Consider the following 24,932-nt stretch of genomic DNA (forward strand, 5'->3'; position numbering starts at 1 on the left):
CTTGGGACATGAAAGAAACAAAGTAAAGTTTGTTTTGACAAGACAGTACACGCCACAGAATTTGTAGCAGAGCAGCAGGTCATGCTATCCCTATACAACCCCAGCTCATTCCTCTCCCCCAAATTTGCGGGACCGTACTCCATTCCTGATAAAGTCAGTCCCTCCGTATGTAAAATCACTTATCCCAATTGCAAGTCTGCATGGTTTCACATAAACCAGCTTAAGGCTTATGGCACACAGAACAACCATTCACACCACACCTCACTTGCAGCAGCAGATGAACACGTCCCGCCCACGAACGACCTATTCCTACCCTCCCCCAACCAGTCCAGCCCATCCTCAGACACGACTTCGACTCCACCCCCAGAGGCACGACTCCGCCTCTCCCTTCTTTCAACCAGCAGTGACAGCGACAGCCCCATAGCACCGCGACACGATTACGCTCCTGCACCAGGCCCCACTCCCAGCAACTCCGAACAAGACTCGTTCGACCCCTTTGAGACCACGTACATTAAAGCCGCTGATCCGGACCCACCGCCTGATGATTATGGATTGCCCCCTACCACCTCCAACCTCGACATAAAACATTGGCACCGAGACAATTCGTACAGACTCATCTGGAACGATGAGATGGACCCCACTTCGCCACAAGCAGCTTTGGCACAGCTACTCCAGTCACGAGTATGGCAACCGGGAGAAGATGATGACTTAGAGTCTGACTCCCACCAGACGAACCCCTTTGCGACTCTGTTCACTACAGAGCAATGAGGTGTCCAGATGATGGTAAAAAGGAACCAATGGAGCTTTACAGTGTCCTTTCTGATGGAGCCTGCACGATTTTGTTGTGTTACGTTAAATGTTTGTTACTGTAAATGTTGAATGTTGTTTGTTCACCTAAAGTTTATTCATGGCTCCACACCACCACTCTTTTAACGCCCACTGGCAGTTAAAGGAACAAGTTTGTCGGCAGACAACCGATCATAGCTACTCTTCTGATCCGAAGGTAATCACAAGAGGCAACATCCACGGCGAAAACCAATTATTTCTGTTCTTGTCCGGTCGCTCAGGCAGTGGAGAAATGGCACGGGTCCCCGCCCTGCCTGAGGACCCCCATCTGGTCAGCTGTGCTCGGGTAGTGCATATACGGCACTGGTCACCTTCCTACCCGGGGATTCCACCCATTCTTGACCCGCCGCGGCCAATACGCACCCCATTCAGAAATTTTGGTTCAAAACTCTTTTGTTTGTTTTCCAGCGACCCTTAGGTTGTTCTCCATCTGCTATTTACATCCTCAAACACTGGGATGGTACACTCACTGCATCGGCCGCACAGGCTGCGATACTGTTCGCGCTGTGGCAGTATTTTCTTCTCGGATGTCTTGTCCCCAAAATATTTGGTTAAAAAAAAGAGGGAGTCACAGATGGTGACCAATTATAATGGGTAATTGATAATAAAGGACAGACAGACATACGAGATCTTAAGCAAGATGATAACAGATATTATGCTTGTGTCCACAGAAATCCAAAACCACAGAAGCCACAGGAAGACCACAGAAGTAAAAAGAGAACATGAAGACAGACATCATGGTCTACATTTGGATCTTCGCGGGATCCATACAGTTGCGCGCGGACGTGACCACAATGACCCCTACCCCTCAGGCCGTGAATGTTTCCCACACCCAGAGACAGCAACTGATACATCAACCTGGTATGACAAGTTTATCATCTGGTATTCCCTGTCCTACATTGTAGAAGCACTGTTAGTCATTACAATACTCTGCAGTGTCATTCAGACACTGAGACTTAAGAAATGACGAAGGAAAGCCTCCCGCACTCCGGTATATACATTCGGACTTCAGCAAACCCCCCACTCACTTTAAGTGAATTAAAGTGCATCGATTTTTTTTATGTTTGTTTGTTCTAATAAAAAGATATAAAACTCTGTGCTTGACTGCCAAGCTACATAGACATGTATTGCTGCAGTTGTATAGTTTATACTGATGTAAATTCTTGTAATTGACTAAGGATAGTTTAGATAAGAATAGTTAGAGGTTCCCGTGTTTTAATTGTAATGCATGCCTGAATGTCATAGCGCCCCGTAGAAATTTATAATAATGTGTGTATATGAAACAATTTAGGTAAAGTTCCAATCCATAGGACAGAATAGAGCCGAGCCTGTCCTTGATTGCGGGTGCTTGACTTAGGCAGAGAGCAAAGAAGATGCAGTAATATGATCCTTCATGCTTCGCGTTGAGGATCACAAGGAGGGAGTGTAGCCATCTGGGATGGCCACTTCCAGAATATAAAATGGACGATCACAAAGAATGTAGGGAAATGTGGACAATGCTAGACAACAAGCCGGCACAGTGCCTGAATGTATATTTCGGAAGCAGTTACCAGACGGAATCGAAACTCTGGGTCAATTAATATATTGATGGCCTATCTCCGAGGAACGAAGGACCCAGCGCCAGTATCCCAACCGAAAGACACAAACAAAGTAAGGCCAACGGCCACCTAGGACATGTCCAGCCATCAGGGCACCCACCCCTTCATTGGTCAAGATCAATAACAATGATCGAGAAGCGGCCCAATTAATTGGGACCAAGTTTAAGGCCCGCCTAAAAGCGCGCAAAGCCCCTCCATGTACAAGAAAGAACCCCACGAGAGATTCGCTCTCTTGGATTTGGCTCTCAGGCGGAGACCCGTCCACCAGCATCACCAGAAGCAAGTAAGTCCAAGGTCAACACTCGCTACCAGACGGACGACCTTAGCTGTTCTCCTGTTTCTCTTCGAACCCAACAGCCTCAGATCCGAACAACGACCATTGGTCCTCTGACTAAGTGGGCACCCGAAGTTAAGTACAGGCGTTAGCGTTAGAGATAGTTTAGTTTGTAGTACTGTTGGTGCATAAGTAGATCTTACTGTGTGTGTAAATAAATAGTATTGACTTTGAACTGACTAACTGGTGTATTGGCTCTTTGATCGGTATTCGGGTTGAACCTTGTGGCGGTATCGAGAGATACCTGGCGACTCTGAAAGTAGAAACATAATTAGGATTAAGGAAGGCGACCATATTAACCGCCATATTTATAACCAGATAAACAGAGCAACAAATCCCTGCCAGTCCCCCCTGTGTTTTGGACATGCCCAGAACATGTGGACATGGTTCGCTGGTCCGCCCGCACATCTGGCGCACCTGTCCTCCAGTCCAAAAGAATTTACTCATCCGGGCCACTGTCATGTGGGCCCGGTGGATGACCTTGAATTGAATCAGGCTGAGCCGGGCGCAAGTTGCGGTCGCGTTTACCCTGTTCAACGCCTCCGCCCATAAGCCCTCTTCTATCTCACCTCCGAGCTCCTCTTCCCACTTAAGCTTCAGCTCCTCGGTCAGCGTCTCCTCTGCCCCCATAAGTTCTTTATATATATCTGAGACCCTCCCCCACCCATCCACTGGACACTACCCTGTCCTGGATCCCCCTAAGTGGCAGGCGTAGGAAGGATGGAATCTGTCTGCGTAGAAAGTCCGCACCTGCAAGTACCTGAAATCATTCCCTCTCGCCAGCCCAAATTTCTCCTCCTGCACCCAAATGCTCGGGAAGCTCCCTTCTAAGAACAAATCCCCCATCCTCTCAATCCCAGCCCTCCGCCATATTTGGAACCCACCGTCCATAATACCTGGGGCTAACCAGTGATTGTCGCAAATTGGGGACCAAACCGATGCTCTCACTTCCCCCACGTGCCTCCTCCATTGGCTCCAGCTCCGCAAAGTCGCCACCACTATAGGGCTGGTGGAGTACCGTGCCGGCGGGAGCGGCAGGGGCGCCGTAACCAGGGCTGCCAAACTGGTGCCCCTACACGAAGCGGCCTCCATTCGTCCCCAAACCGACCCCGCACCCACCATCCACTTCCTTATCATAGCTATGTTGGCCGCTCAGTAGTAATTACTAAAGTTTGGCAGCGCCAGCTCCCCTTCCCCTCAGTTCCTCTCAAGCATCAATCTCCGCACCCGCGGGAACTTCCCCGCCCACACAAATCCCAGAATCATTTTATTGACCGTCTTAAAAAAGAACCGCTGAATGAAAATGGGGAGACATTGGAACATGAACAAGAATCTCGGGAGGTACTGCACTCTCCCCGCTAGTGTCAGTGGGAGTGCATCCCACATCCAGAACTCAACCCTCATTTGCTCCACCAACCGGGATAAATTCAACTTGTGTAACCGACCCCAGTCCCGCGCCACCTGTATCCCTAAGTATCTGAAACTGTCCCCTACTGACCTAAACGGCAGCCCCCTCAGCCTACCCTCCTGGCCCCTCACCTGGACTACAAAAAACTCATTCTTTGCCATGTTTAGTTCATACCCCGAGAAGCGGCCGAATTCCCTCAAGAATTCCCATGATTCCATCCATCCCAGCCACTGGATCCGTGGTGTATAAGAGCAGGTCGTCGGTGTATAACGAAACTCTGTCCACCGCCCCCCCCCCGTACCAGCCCCTTCCAACCCTTAGGAGCTCAGGGCAATTGCCAGCGGCTCTATTGCTAGCTCAAACAGCAGTGGGGAGAGGGGACACCCCTGCCTTGTCCCTCGGTACAGTCTAATATAGTCAGATGTCGTCCTATTCATCCTCACACTCGCCTCCGGAGCCTGGTACAGCAGTCTGACCCAATCGATAAAGCCCTCCCCAAACCCAAATCATCCCAGCAGCTCCCATAGATAGTCCCAATCAACCCTGTCAAAAGCCTTTTCGGCATCCATTGCCACAACTACCTCTACCTCCTTACTCTCCGGAGGCATCATAATCACATTCAGCAGCCTTCTTAGGTTGGCCACCAGCTGCCTGCCCTTGACGAACCCGGTTTGATCTTCCATAATAACGTCTGGCACACAGTCCTCAATCCTAGAAGCCAAAAGCTTGGCCAGTATTTTAGCATCTACGTTGAGCAGAGAGGTCGGCCTATAGGACTCACATGCTTCCAGGTCTTTGTCCCATTTCAGTATCAGGGAGATGGTGGCCTGTGACATCATCGGGGGTAAGACCCCTCTGTCTCTTGCCTCATTAAAAACCCTAACCAGAACCGGCCCCACTATCTCAGAGAACATTTTATAGAACTCCCCCGGATACCCATCCGGCTCCGGGGCTTTACCCGATTGCATAGCCCTCAAGCCCTCCAATATTTCTTTGGTCCTAATCGGGGCCCCCAACCCGCCTACCAACCCCCTACCCACTTTTGGGAAGGACAGTCCGTCCAAAAAGTGCCTCATCCCTCCGGCCCCACAGGGGGTTCCGAGGTATAAAGCTTAATGTAGAAGTCTCTGAACACCTTGTTCAGCCCTGCCGGATATACTACCAAGTTTCCCTCCGTCGGTTTCCTTCCCTATTTCCCTAGCCGCCTCCTTCTTCCTCAGTTGCTGTGCCAGCATTCTACTGGCTTTCTCCCCGTGCTCGTAGATCGCGCCACTCGCCTTCCGAAACTGCTCCACCGTCTTACCTGTGGACAACACCCCAAAGTCAGCCTGTAGCCTTCGTTGTTCCCTTAATAGCTCTGCTCTCGGGGTCTCCGCATTCCTCTTGTCTATCTGTAAGATCTCCTTTACCAGTCGATCCGTTTCTGCCCTGTCCGTCCTGTCCCTATGTGCTCGAATCGAGATCAGCTCCCCTCTCACCACTGCCTTCAGCGCCTCCCAGAGCACCGCAGCTGAGACTTCCCCTGTGTCATTGCCCTGCAGGTAGTTTTGCATACATTTCCTCACCCTCTCACACACCACCTCGTCCGCCAACAGACCGACCTCTAACCTCCATTGTGGGCGCTGAAAGCTTTCCTTACAGACCTGCAGATCAACCCAATGTGGAGCATGGTCCGAAATAGCGATCGCCGAATATCCTACATCCGTCACCCCCGCCAGCAAATCCCTGCTCATGATGAAAAAAATCAATTTGGGAATACACCTTATGAACATGTGAATAGAACGAAAACTCCTTCCCCATCGGCCGACTAACCCTCCATGGGTCAACCCCTCCGTTTGTTCCATGAACCCCCTCACTTCCATGAACCCCCTCACTTCCTTTGCCATTGCCTGCACCCTACCCATTTTTGAACATGTCCGGTCCAGGCTAGGGTCAAGGACTGTGTTACAATCATCTCCCATAATCAGCCTGTATGAGTCCAGGTCAGGTACCTTCCCCAGCAGTCTCTTAATAAAATCCACATCATCCCAATTTAGGGCATATACATTGACCAAAACTACCCTCACCCCCTCACGCTTGCCACACACCATGACAAATCTACCACCCCCATCCGAAATTGTGCTACCCACCTCGAACTGCACCCGTTTGTTAACCAAAATCACGACCCCTCTGGTTTTAGTGTCCAGCCCTGAGTGGAAGACCTGGCTAATCCAGCCCTTCCTTAATCTGACCTGGTCAGCTACTTTCAGATGAGTCTCCTGAAGCATTATTACATCAGCCTTCAGCTCCCTCAGATGCGTGAACACACGTGCCCTTTTTACCGGCCCGTTTAACTCTCTAACGTTCCAGGTGACCAGCCTGGTTGGGGGGGGGGGGGGGGGGGGGGCACCGTGCCCCCCCCCCCTTTGCCGATCAGCCATCTCCTTTCTTGGGTTCGCCCCTAGCCCGCGCCTCCCCTGGCCCACCTCCTGGCAGCCCCCCACCTCCTCCATGTTACTAAACCCAAGTCCCTCCTTCATCAACAGATCAACTACCCCCCTTCCCCACCTAGCAACAACACCCTGTAACCTAACCCCTGCCAGAAACTAGCTACATGCACACCGCCCACCTGGCTTCCATAGACCAGCTCACCCAGCTAGCCTGGTGGCTCTCGACTTTAGCACCAACAAGTCTCCCACCTATTGTTCCCTCTGACCCAATCCCCCCGCCCATCGACACCACTTCCCTAAACCAGCCATCCTTGAGCAATTGCTCTGGAAAAAAAACCACGAAACAAATAAAGAAAACCCCGACAATAGTGCAATTCAAGTGATACAAAGTAAGTAATAGGCACTCCCAACCACCCCCATCAGAACACAAAAAGCTCCCAGAACCAAATACCTTAACTTCCCCCTTCTCCAACAAAATCTCGAATACAGAAGAAAAAAAAGAAACAAGGAAAACATATAAACATCACTCAATAACTTTTTAACTTAAGTCCATAAGTCCTCAGTTCAGCACCAGCCATTCTCTCTTGGCAAAGTCCATCGCGTCCTCGGGCTCCTCAAAATAATGGTGCTGTCCCTCATGCATGACCCAAAGGTATAGCATCCCAAACTTCACCTGCTTCTTAAACAAAATCTCTTTGACTTGCTTGTAGCCTGCCCTCCATCTGGCCACCTCCACGCTCAGGTCCTGGTAGATGCGCAATACACTATTGTTCCAATTGCAGCGCCACGTGCGCTTGGCCGACTGTAGCACCTGCTTATTGTCCAGGAACCTGTGGAGCTTGACCACCATCGCTCGGGATGGGGGGGGGGGGGGGGGGGGGGGTGGGGGTGGCTCGTGGCTGCCTCGCTAGCGCTCTGTGCGCCCTGTCCACCTCCAATGGACAAAGGAAGACATCATTCCCCAACAGCTTCTGGATCATGTCTGCCACATGCACGGCAGCATCCATTCCCTCAGCCCCCTCCGGGAGACCAACGATTCTTAAATTCTGCCGACGGGACCTATTTTCCAGGTCGTCCACCTTCTCCAGGAGTCTTTTTTGTTGGTCTTTCAGCCTCCCCATCTCCACCTCCACCACCGTTTGGTGATCCTCCTGCTCCTCCAGCGCCTTCTCCAGCTTCTGGATCATCCGATCCTGGGCACCCAGCCTGTGCTCCAGCTTGCCCACTTCTTCAACTGTTTACGATTCTTTCTGCTTCTTAATTCCATACACCTATATCTGGAATCAGTGCCTGAGTGCCTATGCCTTCAGATCCAGCGCTCGAAAGCACAGAAAAGTCAGGGGGAAAGGTCCAAATGTCCGACCGGAGCGAGAGCCACCAAATGTGCGACTTACTCCCTCATAGCCCCCACCGGAAGAGCAAGGGAGAGTTTTAACGAGATTGTACAACTCAGTGAATACTGACATCTGGGTGGCTTGTTAAGGAATGTCTTGGTCACATCTGCCATGTATTGCGCAGTGTATTGTGTCCAACCTTAAATTTGCCTGTTAATTCACATTTACCTCATTAATTCTGAATGAGAGTACAAGATAGATGCTGTAAATTGGTTTTCTGACTTTGTATAGTAAATTTGCTCTTTAAGAATTTTATATCTCAAACTTTGTCTACTTCAAACTAACTAGTCCCTGACCTGATTATACCAAAAAACGTGGCAGTCTGGTCCGAGATCATAACAGTAACTAAAGTGAGTCCTTAAGAGGGTGAGACTAGGGAATTGATACTGGAAAACAAGGAAATGGCAAAGGGTTTGAAGAAGTATTTTGTACCTGTCTTCACAATAGAAGACACAGTAAGCATCCCAAGAATCGTAGAAAACGAGGAGGCAAAGTTGAGGAAATATAAACAACCATCATCATGTGGTGAATGGTTGTAAACTTCTAAAAAATCCCTAGATTCTGGAAAGATCCCAACACATTGAGAAAACTGCAACCTTTGTGCAAGAAATAATTCATTCTTATGATTGGTACTATTTGGGACTTCAAACTCAACTGCCGGGATTTTCCTGGATATTAAACAAAGGCCGATATTGGGTGGGAAAAACAATGATTAGGTGGCTTTCTCCACGAGGTACAAAAAGCTTCAAGGGACAGGTTCCATGGCGTGTCACTGTCAGGGTGGCCTCTGATTCACCCGCCCCACCAGCAACTTCAAATTTTTCTCCCAACTTTAACAGTTAAAAAGACCCCTGAAAACTCGATTAGCAATAAACAAAATAACTTTACTGATAATGATGTATATAGTCCTTTGATTATCATGTTTTTATACATGACTACTCTTTAGATCCCTCATAACTCCATTTAGACCATAATCAGATTCAGGAATAATCAGAGATTTTGTAAACAGCATTCCCCAGACCATTCTATTGCATACTAAGTAACAGATAGCCACAGAAGGACAGGCTTCCTCCCATCGACGACAAAGTCAGAAATCTCGTCCAAGGGGTCAAGTTATTCTTCCTTCACCTCTTTTGACCTGGGTATGAATTCAGCTGGAATGGTAGGGTAGTTCTTTCTCTCTGCTCAGTCTAAGGATCCGAAGCGAATTAATTTGAAAAATCTTAATCTTATTCTTAAAGCCATGATGTGGAGATGCTGGGATTGGACTGGGGTGAGCACAGTAAGAAGTCTTACAACACCAGGTTAAAGTCCAACAAGTTTGTTTCGAATCACTAGTTTTTGGAGCACTGCTCCTTCCTCAGGTGAATGAAGAGGTAGGTTCCAGAAACATATATATAGAAAAAGTCAAAGATGCAAGACGATACTTTGAATGATACTGGGGCTGGTTTAGCACACTGGGCTAAATCGCTGGCTTTTAAAGCAGACCAAGCAGGCCAGCAGCACGGTTCAATTCCCGTACCAGCCTCCCCGAACAGGCACCGGAATGTGGCGACTAGGGGGCTTTTCACAGTAACTTCATTGAAGCCTACTTGTGACAATAAGCGATTTTCATTCATTCATTCATCCATGTGCGTCTTTGCAGGTAATTTAGTCTTTACAGATCCAGACAGATGGATAATCACAGGTTAAAGAGGTGTGAATAGTCTCAAGCCAGGACAGTTGGTAGGAATTCGCAAGCCCAGGCCAGATGATGGGGGATGAATGTAATGCAACATGAATCCAAGGTCCTGGTTGAGGCTGTACTAATGCGTGTGGAACATGGCTATACATTACTGCTTGGTGATTCTGCATTGCCGCGCGTCCTGAAGGCTGCCTTGGAGAACACTTACCTGAAGATCAGAGGCTGAATGCCCTTGACTGCTGAAGCGTTTCCTGACTGGAAGGGAACATTCCTGCCTGGCGATTGTCGTGAGATGTCAGTTCATCCATTTCACAGCATCTGCATGGTCTCGCCCAATATACCACGCTTTGGGACATCCTTTCCTGCAGCGTCTGAGGTAGACAACATTGGCCGAGTCGCATGAGTATGTAGCACGTACCTGGTGGGTGGTGTTCTCATGTGTAATGGTGGTACCCATGTCGATGATTTGACGCATCTTGCAGAGATTGCCAGGGCAGTGTTGTGTGGTGTCATGGTCGCTGTTCTGAAGGCTGGGTAGTTTGCTGCAAACAATGGTTTATTTGAGGTTGCGCGGTTGTTTAAAGGCAAGTAGTGGGGGTGTGAGAATAACCTTGGCAAGATGGTCGTCTTCATCGATGACGTGTTGAAGGCCGCGAAGAAGATGTCATAGCTTCTCCGCTCCAGGGAAGTACTGGACGATTTATTCTTAAAGGATAAAGGTGTGCAGTACAACACAGCTCCTAAGTAAATTTATTTTGCCATTTCTTTCCTTTCTTAAGTGTAAAAAATGCTGGAACTGAAAAGGGGCTGTTCTCTAAAACTAATAGAAAAGCACGTTCAAAAGAAAAAAATGAGGGAATGTTTGTGGCTGGCAGGGAAAGAAATCTTTTTTGAAACGTACGAACAGGAAGTTCCAGATAAGATGGGCACATATTTGGCTGACAGTAGGAAGTTCAAGAATTTTGGAGGGAAAGGGAGGTTGGACCATTTATTTATAATCTTTATTGTCACAAGTAGGCTTACATTACCACTGAAATGAAGTTACTTTGAAAAGCCCCCAGTCGGCACATTCCGTCGCCTGTTCAGGTACACAGAGGGAGAATTCAGAATGTCCAATTCACCCAACAGCACGTCTTTCGGGACGTGGAAGGAAACAGGAGGAAACCCACGCACAGACGGGGAGAACGTGCAGACTCCATACAGACAGTCACTCAAGCCGGGAATTGAACCCGGGACCCTGGAGCTGTGAAGCAACAGTGCAGCCCACTGTGCTATCGTGCTGCCCACGGTAATTTACAAGATTTCAAAAATAACATGATACAGTGCATTAAAAAAAAACCACAATCAATATGTGAAGATTAGCAGAAAATAAACACAATTCTGCAATATTCTAAAGTGTAATTATGTAATCCTTGCAGAAATGCCAGATTACAGGGCGGCATGTGGCACAGTGGTTAGAACTGGGATTGTGGCACTGAGGACCTGGATTCGCATCCTGGCCCTGGGACACTGTCCATGTAGAGATTGCACATTCTCCCCATGTCTGTGTGGGTTTCACCCCCACAACCCAAAGATGTGCAGGTTCGGTGGATTGGCCACGCTAAATTGCCTCTTAATTGGAAAAAAAAAATTGGGTACTCTAAATTTTAAAAAAAATGCCAGATTACAGTTTTACAGATGATAGGACAACACGGTAGCACAGTGCCAGGGACCTGGGTTCAATTACTGGCTTAGGTCACTATCGGTGCAGATTCTGCACGTTCTCAGTGTGTCTGCGTGGGTTTCCTCCGGGTGCTCTGGTTTCCTCCCACAAGTCCCGAAAAATGTGCTTATCAGGTGAATTGGACATTCTGAATTCTCCCTCTTTGTACCAGAACAAGAGCCGGATTGTGGCGACTAGGCGATTTTCACAGTAACTTCATTGCAGTGTAAATGTAAGCCTACTTGTGACACTAATAAAGATTATTATAACAGGGCATTCCAGTTTACCCATCAATAACCACAAAAGACACAATGAGATTTCACATACTCTTTTAGTTGAATAAATGCCACCAAACACAAAGTGTGATCTGTTAATTGTAATCTGAAGAAAAATAGCCAGACGGGTTTTACATAACACATTTCACAACCTCAGGATGTCCCAAAGTGCTTTACATCCACAAAATGCTTTTTTGAAGTGCAGTCACTAAGTTAGAAAGCTAGGCAACCATGTACACAACATGCTCTCCCAAACAGCAATGTGGTAATGATCAGATAATCTGTTTGACTGATGTTATGGGATAAATATTGGTTAAGTCAACTAATTTATGTCCACCTGAGGGGACAGATATCTCATTGGAAAGACAAAATGGCGATGGTCTTCTTTCTGGAAAAGACCATCCAATGGTAATAACTCTTGGGGTACAGCATTAGTCTTATCTGCACCAATGATCCAATTTCCTTTCTGATTGATGACACCTCCTGGTTAGTATGAAATAGGTTGCCAAGTCTGCCTGCCCATATTCCAGGATGGGGCAGTGGCAAGTGATGTGATGGAAAGCTAGCAGCATAGCATGAGAAATTAATTTTTCATAGGCCCAGTTTCTCATGCACCCCGCAATCTCGCCCCACTTCCCTTGGCCGCTCTTCCAGATTTCGTTTTTTGATTTTTATTTATTTTTGGTTTCCCTGTAACAACCACTTTGGGGATTTCAAGATCAAAACAATAAAGCAATACGTACACTGCACTGAGTTAATAGTACATCAACTTTCGCAACAACTGCAACTGATGTGATGCTAAACTTTATAAAGTCCTCATACTACCCTCCCAATTCAGTAATACAAAAAAATAAACCAGTGAATTTAACTAGCAGACAAATCTCAGCATGGATACCAAAAACTCCATCTATCCCGTCTCCTACAGATCTACTCTTAACTGATACAAGTTTGGAAATGTTGATATTTAATTGTTGTAATCTCACACCCATTCATATGCACAAACCACCAGAACCATGCTCCACCCTAACACCATTTGCAGAACTTGGAAATGTTCAGTACACTGCATCCACAGCAAAACAGTGGCTCAGAAATGTGGTTCCACCCAGTTGGGCAGGCTTGGGTCTGTCTCTTGTTGGTGAACTCGCTCAATCGCATCCCGAAACACCAAATGAAGTGAATTGCACAAGTTCATAAAGGTGTGTCTTTCTACAGATAATATAGGGAAACAAGGGTGATAGGGTGGCACAGTAGTTAGCACTGCTGCTGTACCCGAGTTCAATACCAGCCTTGGGCGACTATAGGAAGTTTGAACCTTCTCCCTTTGTGTGTGGGCTTCGTGCACGTGTCCCAATTTCCTCCCACAATCCAAAGATGTGCAGGTTAGTACTAAATTACTCCTTAGTGTCCATGTTTGGCCAGGCTAGATTACAGGGTTAAGGCGGGGATTGGACCTGGGTGGAGTGCTCTTTTGGAGGGTTAGTGCAGACTCAATGGGCCGAATGGACTCCTTATGCACTGTAGGGATTCCCATTTTTAAAATTTACAGTACCCATTTTTTTTTTCCCAATTAAGGGGCAATTTAACATGGTCAATCCACCTACCCTGCACATATTTGGGTTGTGGGGGTGTCACAGGGAGAATGTGCAAACTCCACAGACACTGACCCGAGGCCAGGGTCAAACCTGGGACCTCGGCACCATGAGACAGCAGTACTAACCACTGCTCTACATTGTAGGGATTCTATGATTCTAATCCTATCAGCATAAAGTTATGCAAATGTCATCAATTTTCTCATTCTTTTCCAAGTGATAGGGGACTTCAAAGTGAATTCTTTGCCTTGTTAAATCTCCTGGATTGCTTTCAAAAGCCACCAAATTGATTCCCGGAGACTCCCAGTCATTCCAGAAGGGTTGGCGACCCTATTCTGAACCAGAGATCGAACAATCAAGTTGTTCAATACTGAAGCAATTATAATTCCACACCTAAAATTTATAGTGAAAAAATTCTAGACATTTAAAAGTTATAACTCAAAGTTTAAACAATGTGAGCAACACATATTCTGTTAGTAAAATTTCAGGTAGAACTGAGAGGAACCAGAGATTCAATTTAACACTACGAAAAGTCAAGTATTAATTTACTCGATTGCATTTTAACTTAAATTTCATTTAGGGATCATCTGGCATCAATGAATAAATATCACATATAAGTACATCCTTTTAATATTCACATCATCCCAGGATCCTTATAATGAGAGTATGCTGCTCCATTAAGAGTAGAGTTAGTCTATTAAGTTGCTCAGCTACACGTCATAAAGATTTTCCATCCCAGTTGTGATGTTAGCTCATTTCTGCAAAGATAACGTTGGGGGAGCTAAACCTGAAATTACGGGTTAGGCAGGGGAAGATCAGGCAAGCTCCATCTCTATATCCAAAGGCTGCTGGCTGTGTGCATCTGCTTCGGTGGCACAGTAGAACAGTGGTTAGCATTGTTACTTCACAGCGGCAGAGTCCCAAGTTCGATTCCCGGCTTGGGTCACTGTCTGTGCAGAGTCTGAACGTTCTCCGTGTGTCTGCGTGGGTTTCCTCTGGGTGCTCCGGTTTCCTCCCACAAGTCCCAAAAGACATTCTGAATTCTCCCCGTGTACCCAGACATCGGAATGTGCCGACGAGGAGCTTTTCACAGTAACTTCATTGCAGTGTGAATTAATGTAAGCCTATTTATGACAATAAAGATTGTGTAAATAGGCTTTGGATGCAGACTGGGCTGACTGAGACGTGTCTTGTTAAGTCAATTAATCTACTGACATTCACCATTAATGTTTTTACCTGAGTAATAGCCACCTGGGTGAAGGACGAGAGCTCACCTGTGGAATTATACCCATGAAGGAAGTAAATCCAATTGAAAGATTAGTGGCAGAAGAAAAATTAACCAGCATGGCTACTCTATCAAGTTTCCTCTGAGAGCTTTAAGTCCCATGGCTAAATTGCAAAATGTATTTGCTCGTTCAATTCAGGAATGATTTCTTCCTCCTTCCTATCCACATTTGGAATCTCAATGTATTAATTGAATTTAACAAATCAAAGACAGAACCTCAAGTCATTCAACTGCTTCAACAAGAATTGACTCTCAATTTGTACTGAGGGGTGACTTAATTGAGGTGTACAAGATTCTAAGTGTCTTAGATAAAGAAATGAAAGACCCATCCATTTCCCTAGCAGACATCAATTTCCAGGGGGCACAGATTTAAGGTGATTGGTAGAAAAATTACAGGGGATAGGAGGAAAAACTCATTTGGGTGTCTGGTATTTCCTTCTTGGCTTGGTGGTGGAGGCAGAAACCCTCAACTCAATCAAAAGGTACCTGAATCTGCACCTCAAGTGCAGTAACTTGTAAGGCTAGGCACCAGATGCTGGAAGGTGGGATTAGAATGGGTGGATAATTTTTTATATTTTTCGGCCAGCGCAGATATGATGGGCTGAATAGACTCCATTGGTGCCTTTTCTAAAACATGCCACACTGCAAAGAAATGTTTCCAATTGCAGAACAAACACAAAATGCACTAATATAAAAAACTGGTAGGGAAAGAAGACAATCTAAATAGAAAAACTATCTGAAAGAATAAGACTACTGTAAAGTGTAATAGTAAAGTGCAAAGTGTGTAAAGATAAGCCCAGCAACTATAGGCCAGTAAGTTTAACCCCATTGGTGCAGAAACCTTGAAACAATAATTTGGGTCAAAATTAAATCATTTGGGAAATTTTGGGTTAATTAAGGAAAGCCCACAGTAGATTTAACAGAAAATCATGTTTAACTAAATTGCTTCATTTTTTTTTGATGAGGTAACAGAGAACGTTGAGGGTAATGCTGCTGATGTGGTGTTCATGGATTTTCAGAAGGCATTTGAAAAAGTACTGCACAGCAGGTGTGTGAGCAATGTTATTGCTGATGAATTAAAAGGGACAATAGTAACGTAGATACAAAATTGCCTGTGTGACAGGAAACAGTAGTGATGTTTTATTAGACTGGACAAAAATGGTCCCCGATTAGGGGTAACCACCGGTTTGTCCCGGGGAAGATGGACGGGGTTCCAGAGCTGGCGTCGGGCGGGGATTGGAAGAATGGGGGACCTGTTCATCGACGGGACGTTTGCGAGCCTAGGGGCACTGGAGGAGAAGTTCGAGTTACCCCCGGGAAATGCCTTTAGATATATGCAGGTGAGGGCTTTTGTGAGGCGACAGGTGAGGGAATTCCCGTTGCTCCCGGCACAAGAAGTTCAAGATAGGGTGATCTTGGGTGTATGGGTCGGGGAGGGCAAGGTGTCGGAAATACACCAGGAGTTGAAAGAAGAGGGGGAAGCGCTGGTAGAAGAGTTGAAGGGTAAATGGAAGGAGGAGCTGGGGGAGGAGATCGAGGAAGGTCTGTGGGCTGATGCCCTAGGTAGGGTTAATTCCGCCTCCTCGTGTGCCAGGCTCAGCCTGATACAATTTAAGGTGGTCCACAGAGCGCACTTGACGGGGGCGAGGTTGAGTAGGTTCTTTGGGGTAGAGGACAGATGTGGAAGGTGCTCAGGGAGCCCGGCGAACATATGTTTTAGTCATGCCCGGCACTGGAGGGGTTCTGGAGAGGAGTGGCGGGAGCAATATCTCAGTTGGTGAAAGTCCGGGTCAAGCCAAGCTGGGGCTAGCTATATTTGGCGTAGTGGACGAACCGGGAGTGCAGGAGGCGAAAGAGGCCGGCATTCTTGCCTTTGCGTCCCTAGTAGCCCGGCGAAGGATCTTGCTAATGTGGAAGGAGGCGAAGCCCCCCAGCCTGGATAAATGATATGGCTGGGTTCATAAAGTTGGAGAGGATTAAGTTCGCCTTGAGAGGGTCTGCGCAGGGGTTCTACAGGCAGTGGCAACCGTTCCTAGACTATGTCGCGGAGCGTTAGAGGAAGGTTGGTCAGCAGCAGCAGCAAACTTTGGGGGGGGGGGGGGGGGGGAAAGAGGAGGAGAAAGGGGGGACTGCCTGAGAGGGTGGATGAGCAAGAGATAACATGAAGGGTTGGGGAAACTGGCACGTACGGGTGTGGGCCAGTGTACAAAGCTGTGTAAATATATCATTTTGCCATGTATATATCTTGCTCTGCGCGATTTCTTGTTTTTTCTGTTACGAGGGGGGGGGGGGGGGTTATTGTTTGTAAGGGAGAAAAATTGTGTTAAAAAACTTTAATAAATATATTTTTTTTTCTTAACAGACTGGACGAAAATTTGTCATGGGGTTCCCTCGAAGTTGATACTGGGATGCTTATTTTAAAAATATATTTAGAGTACCCAATTAAGGGGCAATTTAGCGTGGCCAATCCACCTATCCTGCACATCTTTTTGGGTTGTGGGAGTGAGACCCATGCAGACACAGGGAGAATGTGCAACCTCTGTCGGACGTGATCCTGGGCCAGGATTGAACCCGGGTCCTCAGCACCGTGAGGATGCTTGCTCACCCTGATATATGTTAATGACCTAGACCTTGGTGTAAAGGATACAATTTCAAAATTTGTGGGTGATATTAAACTTGGAAGTCATTGTGAACCGCGAGGACAGTGCAGAACTTCAAAAAAACACAACAGGGCTGCATGGTAGCACAGTGGTTAGCACCGTTGCTTCACAGCTCCAGGGTCCCAGGTTTGATTCCTGGATTGGGTCACTGTCTGTGTGGAGTCTGCACCTTCTCCCTGTGTCTGCATGGGTTTCCTCCGGGTGCTCTGGTTTCCTCCCACAAGTCCCGAAAAACGTGCTGCTAGGTGAATTGGACATTCTGAATTCTCCCTCTGTGTACCCTAACAGGCGCCGGAATGTGGTGGCTAGGGGCGTTTCACTGTAACTTTATTGCAGTGTTAATGTAAGCCTGCTTGTGACAATAAAGATTATAAATAAGCAGGCAAGTGGCAGATTAAATTTAATGCAGAGAAGTGTGAAGTGATTCATTTTGGTAGGAAGAACACAGGCAGACAATATAAAACAAAGTGTACAATTCTAAAAGACATGTAGGAGCAGAGAGACCTGGGGGTATATGTGCATAAATCATTGAAGGTGGCAGGACAGGCTGAAAAAATGGTTAATAAAGCTTCAGTATCCCAGGCTTTAAAAGGAGCATACAGTATATAAGCAAGGAAGCAAAGTTAAATTTATATGGCATACTGGTTCAACCTCAATCGCGTCCAGTTCTAGACAGATGTGAAGGCATTATAGAAAGTGCAGAAAAGATTCACGGGAATGGTCCCAGGGACGTGGAACTTAGTTATGCCGATTGATTGGAGAAGTTAGGATTGTTTTACTTGGAGGAGAAAGTTCAGAGGAAGTTCGTTAGAGGTATTCAAAATCATTAAGGGTCTGGACAAAGTAGATAACGGGGAAAATAAATCACATTGGCGGAAAGATCAAGAACAAGATGGCACAGATTGGCAAGGAAAGCAATGGCAACATGAGGAAGAAACATTTTTCACTCAGCGAGTGGTTGGAATCTGGAATGCATGCCTGAGTGTGTGGTGGATGGACATTCAATTGAGGCATCTGCAAAGGAAGAATCTGCAGGGCTACAGGGAGAGGGTGGGAAGAGTGGCATTCGATAAATTGCTTCTATAGACAACTGGCGCAGACATGACGGGCAAATGTGCTGTTACAATTCTGTGATATAGAATGAAGCAATACTTCTATAAAGCAATAGGCTTATTAAAAATTCTTGAAACAGAAGAATTAAAACAAATTAGATTTCATTGAAGTGAACAAAAACTCTTCCAAAAACATATTTTAAGACTTAATACATCATGACAATGTGCACGTAAATAAGGGTAGGCTGATACCAAATTAACAACTATGCAAAACAAAAAAAAAAAATGGAAGGCTACATAATGGTTTTATTGTCAAATATGTTTACATTATCTTTAGCATACTGTAGTTGTATAAAACATGCATTTCAGGATGATAGCCTTTATAAATACAAAATGGCCAAGCCAATATAAATTATGTAATTTTGTAAGATGGCATGTAAAATAAATTTGCAAGGCCTCAGCTTCCCATCTACACATCAGAGTCCTCACTACAGCTACAGTATTAGGGAACTCTATACAAACTTTTAAAATACACCTACAGTATGACTTCAGTTAAATCATTTTAGAGTTTGTGAAAATCTTTATATATGTGCTGTGAGATTGCAGTAAAAATAACAGACACGGATGCTCTTTTTTTTAGAAATAATAATGAAAATAAAACATCTAGACTGGTACACAAACCAAGGCAAATAAGGTTTCATAGCACTTAGTGAGTCTAATGGATTACAAATTCCATAAATTTGCAATTACAGTAATATAACTGAAAGGGCCAATACCATGTAATTCCTTGTATAATTAGTTTACAATGGGTAGTAACAGTTGTACATTAGAGCTAGTTCTTTTTAAGATTTCATACTTGAAATATTTTCTTCAATAATTTTATAGAAACACATTCAAAATTGGCCAATGCAAATGGTTACATGTAAAAATAGTGCACTATTTTTCTTAACAATAAACTTTAATTTCCATTATAACAGTCATCAGAAACTTCAATTTAACAGAATGGGCAAACATCTAGAAAATGTTAAGTTAAGGCGTTTAGATATGAATGAAAATCACGGGTTGCTCATTATAAAGTGTGTATTTCTGACTGGTAACAGTCTCAAAATTTCCTCAATCTGAAGGAATACAGTTTCCTACATTCCTTTCAGATACAGCTTCCTATAATATGCTCATAAGCAAATCTGTTAAACTCTATGGCTTTATACAAGTGCATAGATGCAACTGTGATAACAAAAGCTTGTTCTTTATACATACCATGTGATGTACTTTTGCCAACTAAAAGACAACTGAAGGTTTTCTTTTACTAATTATTACTCAGATAAAACTGAAAAGGTATGACTGACTCTCTGAAGTTTCAAAGCTCTCTTGGACTGTTCCAAAACAATATACTTTCATATGACCACCGAGTACATTTGGTTTATTATTCTAGTTGAACTGATGCAAACACTTCACAAATTCATCATTCTTCTTTACAATATTCTGGTCTATTGGGCTGTGGCACATTTCACCCATCCTGTGTCCCAACCAATCTAGTGTTTATTTCACTTGGTTGCCAAGTAGTATCACATCCAAGAGAGCTTTTTGGAGATTATGCATACAAGCAACCTGGGGCATCTTTACATCAACTTCTATTGCTGTCTGGGATTGCAGCAGACCAATACTGTTCCCAGGTTTAGAATTTTACATTGCTGCAAAGTGCTGTAAACTATTGTGAAACTTCTGATCCGTAGACAGTCATGTTTAGCTCTTTTTCATATAAAATAAATTGCAGCATTTGTGCACTCTTGTTTGAATGTCAAAAAGCATATTACACAATCTTTTTTTTTGTTCATTAAGAGGGAAACCCATCATCTTGAACAGTATGACTGCATTCCCCAGCAGACAGTTAGCTGAAAAAGAAGCAAAAGATGAATAGAATTAAAACATGCCTATAACCCAGACTAGAATACCAAATACTTGTTGCAATGGCAGCATACTTCTATTGTTAATTGCTATTTCAGCTAGTGTTTATTTTATGTTGAATTTTCTAAAAAAGGAGGATAAAAATAGCAAATCCACTTAATTAGAAAATGCTGTTTAAAATACATCATGCCGGTAGCATACCTCTACTTCATCACAACATCAATTATGAAAGTCTTGCTGAAAAATTGAAAATGATGAATTTGTTCTTGTTATTAATGTCAAAATGTTGACACGTCCAATTTTGGAAGGAACAGAAACTGAAAATTAAATGTCGAATGCATGAAGGATGGTTGAGTTGTAATGAATTATATTATTGGGGATATTTTACTGACAATATCATCCAGAACATTTACAATACAGAAATAGGCTTTTTGGTCCAACAGACCCATGATGGTATTTATGCTGCGCACCAGATAAACAAATTTGACGTTCAAAAATTGTGAACGTTATACTTTTGTAAGGAATCCATCAGAATTTTATTTAGCACATTCTGCACAATCTTCTCAAAGTCTTCAGGTGAAAAAAATTACTACCCAATGCTCAATGAAACACAATTTTGCACAAATCAGTAATTTGGACTTTCCACAGAGAGAAATACAGAAACAAATAATTCATAAACATAAACACAAACCGTAATCCACAATAATACAAGAAAAGCCACATGATTCTCCACACATCATGAAATCCGTTTGTTATCTTTGTGTGCCTGTTTAGATAATTCAGATCAATTTTGCTTGATAGGCAAGTGTTTGTTATAAGCTACGGTGACAAATTGTCAGGCACAGATGAAGGTAACTAAGGTCCCTTCCTGCTGGCTCCAACTAAGGTCACAACTGCAGACTTTCAAGTAAGAAAGAAGGAAAGCAGGTTATAGCAAAGTCAAATGCTTAGGAGTGCCATTTAAGAGCTTAGTTCAGCTGCGAGATTATAAACACCCAGTGCGAGACAGTGGCAATTCCCCACATGATGAGCTCCTGCCCATCAAATGAGCTACCTCAGGCAGATATTGAGCAGAGGTCAGGGCCTGAATCTTCCAAGTGGCGGCAATCATCACGAGGTAGCTGCTCTTATTTTTCTGCGCCACAACTCTGTTCCATATTTCCAGCCTGCTCTTCCGATCCTGGCTTCTTCAGAAATGCAGGGCAGTCTTCCATCACATTGCTCTCTCACAGTGCTCGATTGTCTGGGCAATGGTGGGGGAGGAGAAATAAGCACGCCTCCTTTTTGATGGCACGAGCTGCTGTATTCTGATAAGTGTTCACTTATGCACTGAAACATTTTGGAATACTTAAATAACTTCTCAGTGCATTAACAAATGGGTGGGTGTGAGAGTGGATGAGTTGCAGCTGGATAGGGTGGGTGATTAAGAGGGTAGATCAGCTGGGTTGGGAGGAGCTGTCAGGTTGAGGGCTAGTCAGCTCGGGTCAAAGAGGCACGGAGTTTTCCTGGGTTGGTAGAAGTGGAAATGATCGGGCACTAGCTGCTTTTGCACAATGCTTAGTATCTGACTATGTAGGATGTGATCGGGAATGTGAGGTGGGAGATTTAAAGGGAAGAACAGGAAAATTAATAAACTATTTTATAAAATCTGTAAAGGTTATCTGAACTAATCTATTTTGCATCAGTGCTAAATGTTAGTATATCTACACTCGAAAATAACATGAAAGTTATCAGCTGATGTCTAGGTTGCTTCAGCCGTATGAGTATAATCTATTTATACAGGATATTAATACAATAGTGAAGTCTGATTCAGCAAATGCTTTTATATTTTGATAGGGTGCCAAAGTATACAGTTAATACTTTTTGGCTTAATTCCAGTCTTAAAATAGCAGCAAAATTCATAATTACAGAGGACTTCCGGTGACGGCATGTAGGTGGAGGTCACACGTTGGTGGCTCCTGCTCGAGGCTCTGGTTTGTGGACTTTAATGCCCGGTTCCAGGGGCAGTTTTTGAATGAACTTATGTGGAAAGTATAAAGAAGGTGGGAGATGTTGAAGACCCAGAAGAAATGCACTGGAAAGAAGGGGATGAGCGACCGTCTGCAGTCAAGTGAGCTAGTGAGTCCGGCTGGAAGAAAGATGGTGGAGGCTGGATTGCTGGGTGGGGCCACTCCCCTCACAGTGGAAACTCTGATCAAGGTGATGGCCGGAGAATTTGAGAGGCACTTCGCCAAGCACATGGAGGTGCAAGATGATGGCTGCGATGAAAGTGGGTGATTGCCCTGGTGAAGGTGGCAGTGTTGAAGACATCGACCGAGGTACGGGAGCAAGGAAAGAAGTTGAAGGGGTAGAGGAGGCTCTGTCGCAGCACAGTGACCACTTCATCTCGATGGGTGAGGAGCTGCGGAGGCTAATAAAAGGGCTCAGAGCCACGGTGGAGGACCTGGAGAACAGGTCAAGGCAGCAAAATCTACGGATCATGAGCCTGCCTAATGGGGTGGAGGACCCAAGGCCGATAGTGTACTTTGCGAAGATGATGGCAGACCTGTTGGGGGTGGGGGAAGAATCCTCCCGATAGGAGCTGGACAGGGCACATCAGTTGCTCAGGCCGAAGCTGAAGTGAGGTTTGGAGTGGTCTACCCGAAGTTGAGGGTGACCCACAACTCGAGATGGTGGAGGTGGCGTTGGTGTTCATAAAGGCCGAAGGACTGGGACGGAAATGAGAGATGGGACTGGGATTGGGACTTGGACTGAGGGGATGGGGACTGTGCTTTGTCTTTATCTCACTTTTTTGTTGTTTCTTGTTATGTATTTGATGGGGTGGGGTAATGTCTCGGTTTTGGGTTGGTTGAACGGGGAGGGTAGTTTGCCTGTGTGTATAGTTGGTTACAAGTATATTGGGCTTTGGGGTTATGGTGTTTTTCTGGGGTGCGGTATTGCACGGATTTTGTTTGTTTTTCTGGGACGGCGTTATTGGGTAGGGTATTGAGAGGAGGGGCCCCCCCGAACAGGGGTCTCCGCACTAGCTAGGAAGACTGGTTAGTGAACGAAGTGTGGTGGGGGAGGAGCCACGGTTGTTGGAACCTGGTCGAGCAGGTTACGATGCACAAAAGCAAAATGGGTAAGAGGGCCAATCCATGGCTCACAAAGGAAATTAGAAATAGTGCCAATCCAAGGAAGAAGTCTACAGATTGGGCAAGAAAAATAATAAGTCTGAGGATTGGGAGCAGTTTAGAATACAGCAAAGAAGGACCAAGGGATTGATTAAGGGGAAAATACAGTACAAAAGTAAGCTTGCAGGGAACATAAAGACTGACACTAAGAGTTTCTATGGATATGTGAAGAGAAGAGATTGGTAAAGAGAAATGTAGGCCCCTACAGACAGAAACAGGGGAATGCATAATAAGGGACAAAGAACTGGCTGAGCAATTGAATATATACTTTGGTTCTGTCTTCACAAATCAGATACCAGAAATGTTGGAGAATGAAAGGTTTAGTGAGAGGGAAGAAATGAAATGAAATGAAAATCGTTTATTGTCACAAGTAGGCTTCAAATGAAATTACTGTGAAAAGCCCCTAGTCGCCACATTCTGGCGCCTGTTCAGGGAGGATGTTACGGGAATTGAACCGTGCTGCTGGCACGGAGGGAGATCAATATTAGTAGGGAAATGGTGCTGGGAAAATTGATGGGATTGAAGATGGATAAATCCCCAGGGCCTGAGAATCTGCAGCCAGAGTGCTTAAAGGTGGTGGCTCTGGAAATAGTGGATGCATTGGTGGTCATCTTACGGCGTTCTATAGACTCTGGAACAGTACCTGCAGATTGGATGCAGCTAATGTCACTCCAACATCAAATAGGGAGGTAGAGAGAAAAGAGGGAATTATAGACCAGTAAGCCTAACATCGGTAGTGGAGAAAATTCTTGAATCCATTATCAAGGTTTTTTGCAGCAGAACATTTAGAAAGCAGAGTCAGCATGGATTTATGAAGGGGAAATCATGCTTGACAAATCTGTTGGAATTTTTTGAGGCTGTAACTAGTACAGTTGACAAGGGGGAGCCAGTCGATGTGGTATATTTGGACTTTCAGAAGCGTTTGACAAAGTCCCACATAAGAGATTATTGTGCAAGATTAAAGGGAATTGGGGGAAGTGTATTGAGGTGGATAGAAATTGGTTGGCAGAGAGGAAGCAAAGAGTAAGGATAAATTGGCAGGCAGTAACTAGTGGATGCCACAGGGATCGGTGCTGGGACCCCAGCTATTCGCAGTATATATATTAATGATTTGGAAGAGGGAACAAAATGTAACATTTCAAAGTTTGCAGATGATATCAAGTTGGGTGGGAGGGTGAACTGTGATGAGGATGCAGAGATCTTACAGCATGATCAGGACAGGTTGGGCGAGTGGGCAAATCAATGGCAGATGCAGTATAATTTGGATGGGTTATTCACTTTGGAAGCAAAAACAGGAAGGCAGATTACTACCTGAACAGTTGTAAATTGGGAGAGGAGTGTGCAGTGGGACCTGGGTGTCCTTGTGCACCAGTCGCTGGGTCACTGTCTGTGCGGAGTTTGCACGTTCTCCCCGTGTGTGCGTGGGTTTTCTCCGGGTGCTCCGGTTTCCTCCCACAGTCCAAAGACGTGCAGGTTAGGTGGATTGGCCATGCTAAATTACCCGTAGTGTCCATAAGGGTTGGGAGGGGTTATTGGGTTGCGGGGAAAAGGTGGAAGTGAGGGATTAATGTGGGTCGGTGCAGACTCGATGGGCCGAA

General features: G+C 45.2%; 1 protein-coding gene across 1 annotated transcript in view; it reads right to left on the minus strand.

The window, feature by feature from the left end:
• Window positions 1-18,401: 18,401 nt before the first annotated feature.
• The window catches only part of LOC140410553 (rho-associated protein kinase 2-like), a 374,766-nt gene continuing 368,235 nt past the window's right edge, over window positions 18,402-24,932 (minus strand). The window contains exon 33 of the mRNA XM_072498789.1: window positions 18,402-20,148. The gene's annotated coding sequence lies outside the window, so the exon portion shown is untranslated. The remainder of the gene's footprint in view (window positions 20,149-24,932) is intronic.

Source organism: Scyliorhinus torazame, chromosome 4 (genome assembly GCF_047496885.1).
Source record: "Scyliorhinus torazame isolate Kashiwa2021f chromosome 4, sScyTor2.1, whole genome shotgun sequence".
In the NCBI taxonomy this organism is placed as follows: Eukaryota; Metazoa; Chordata; class Chondrichthyes; order Carcharhiniformes; family Scyliorhinidae; genus Scyliorhinus; species Scyliorhinus torazame.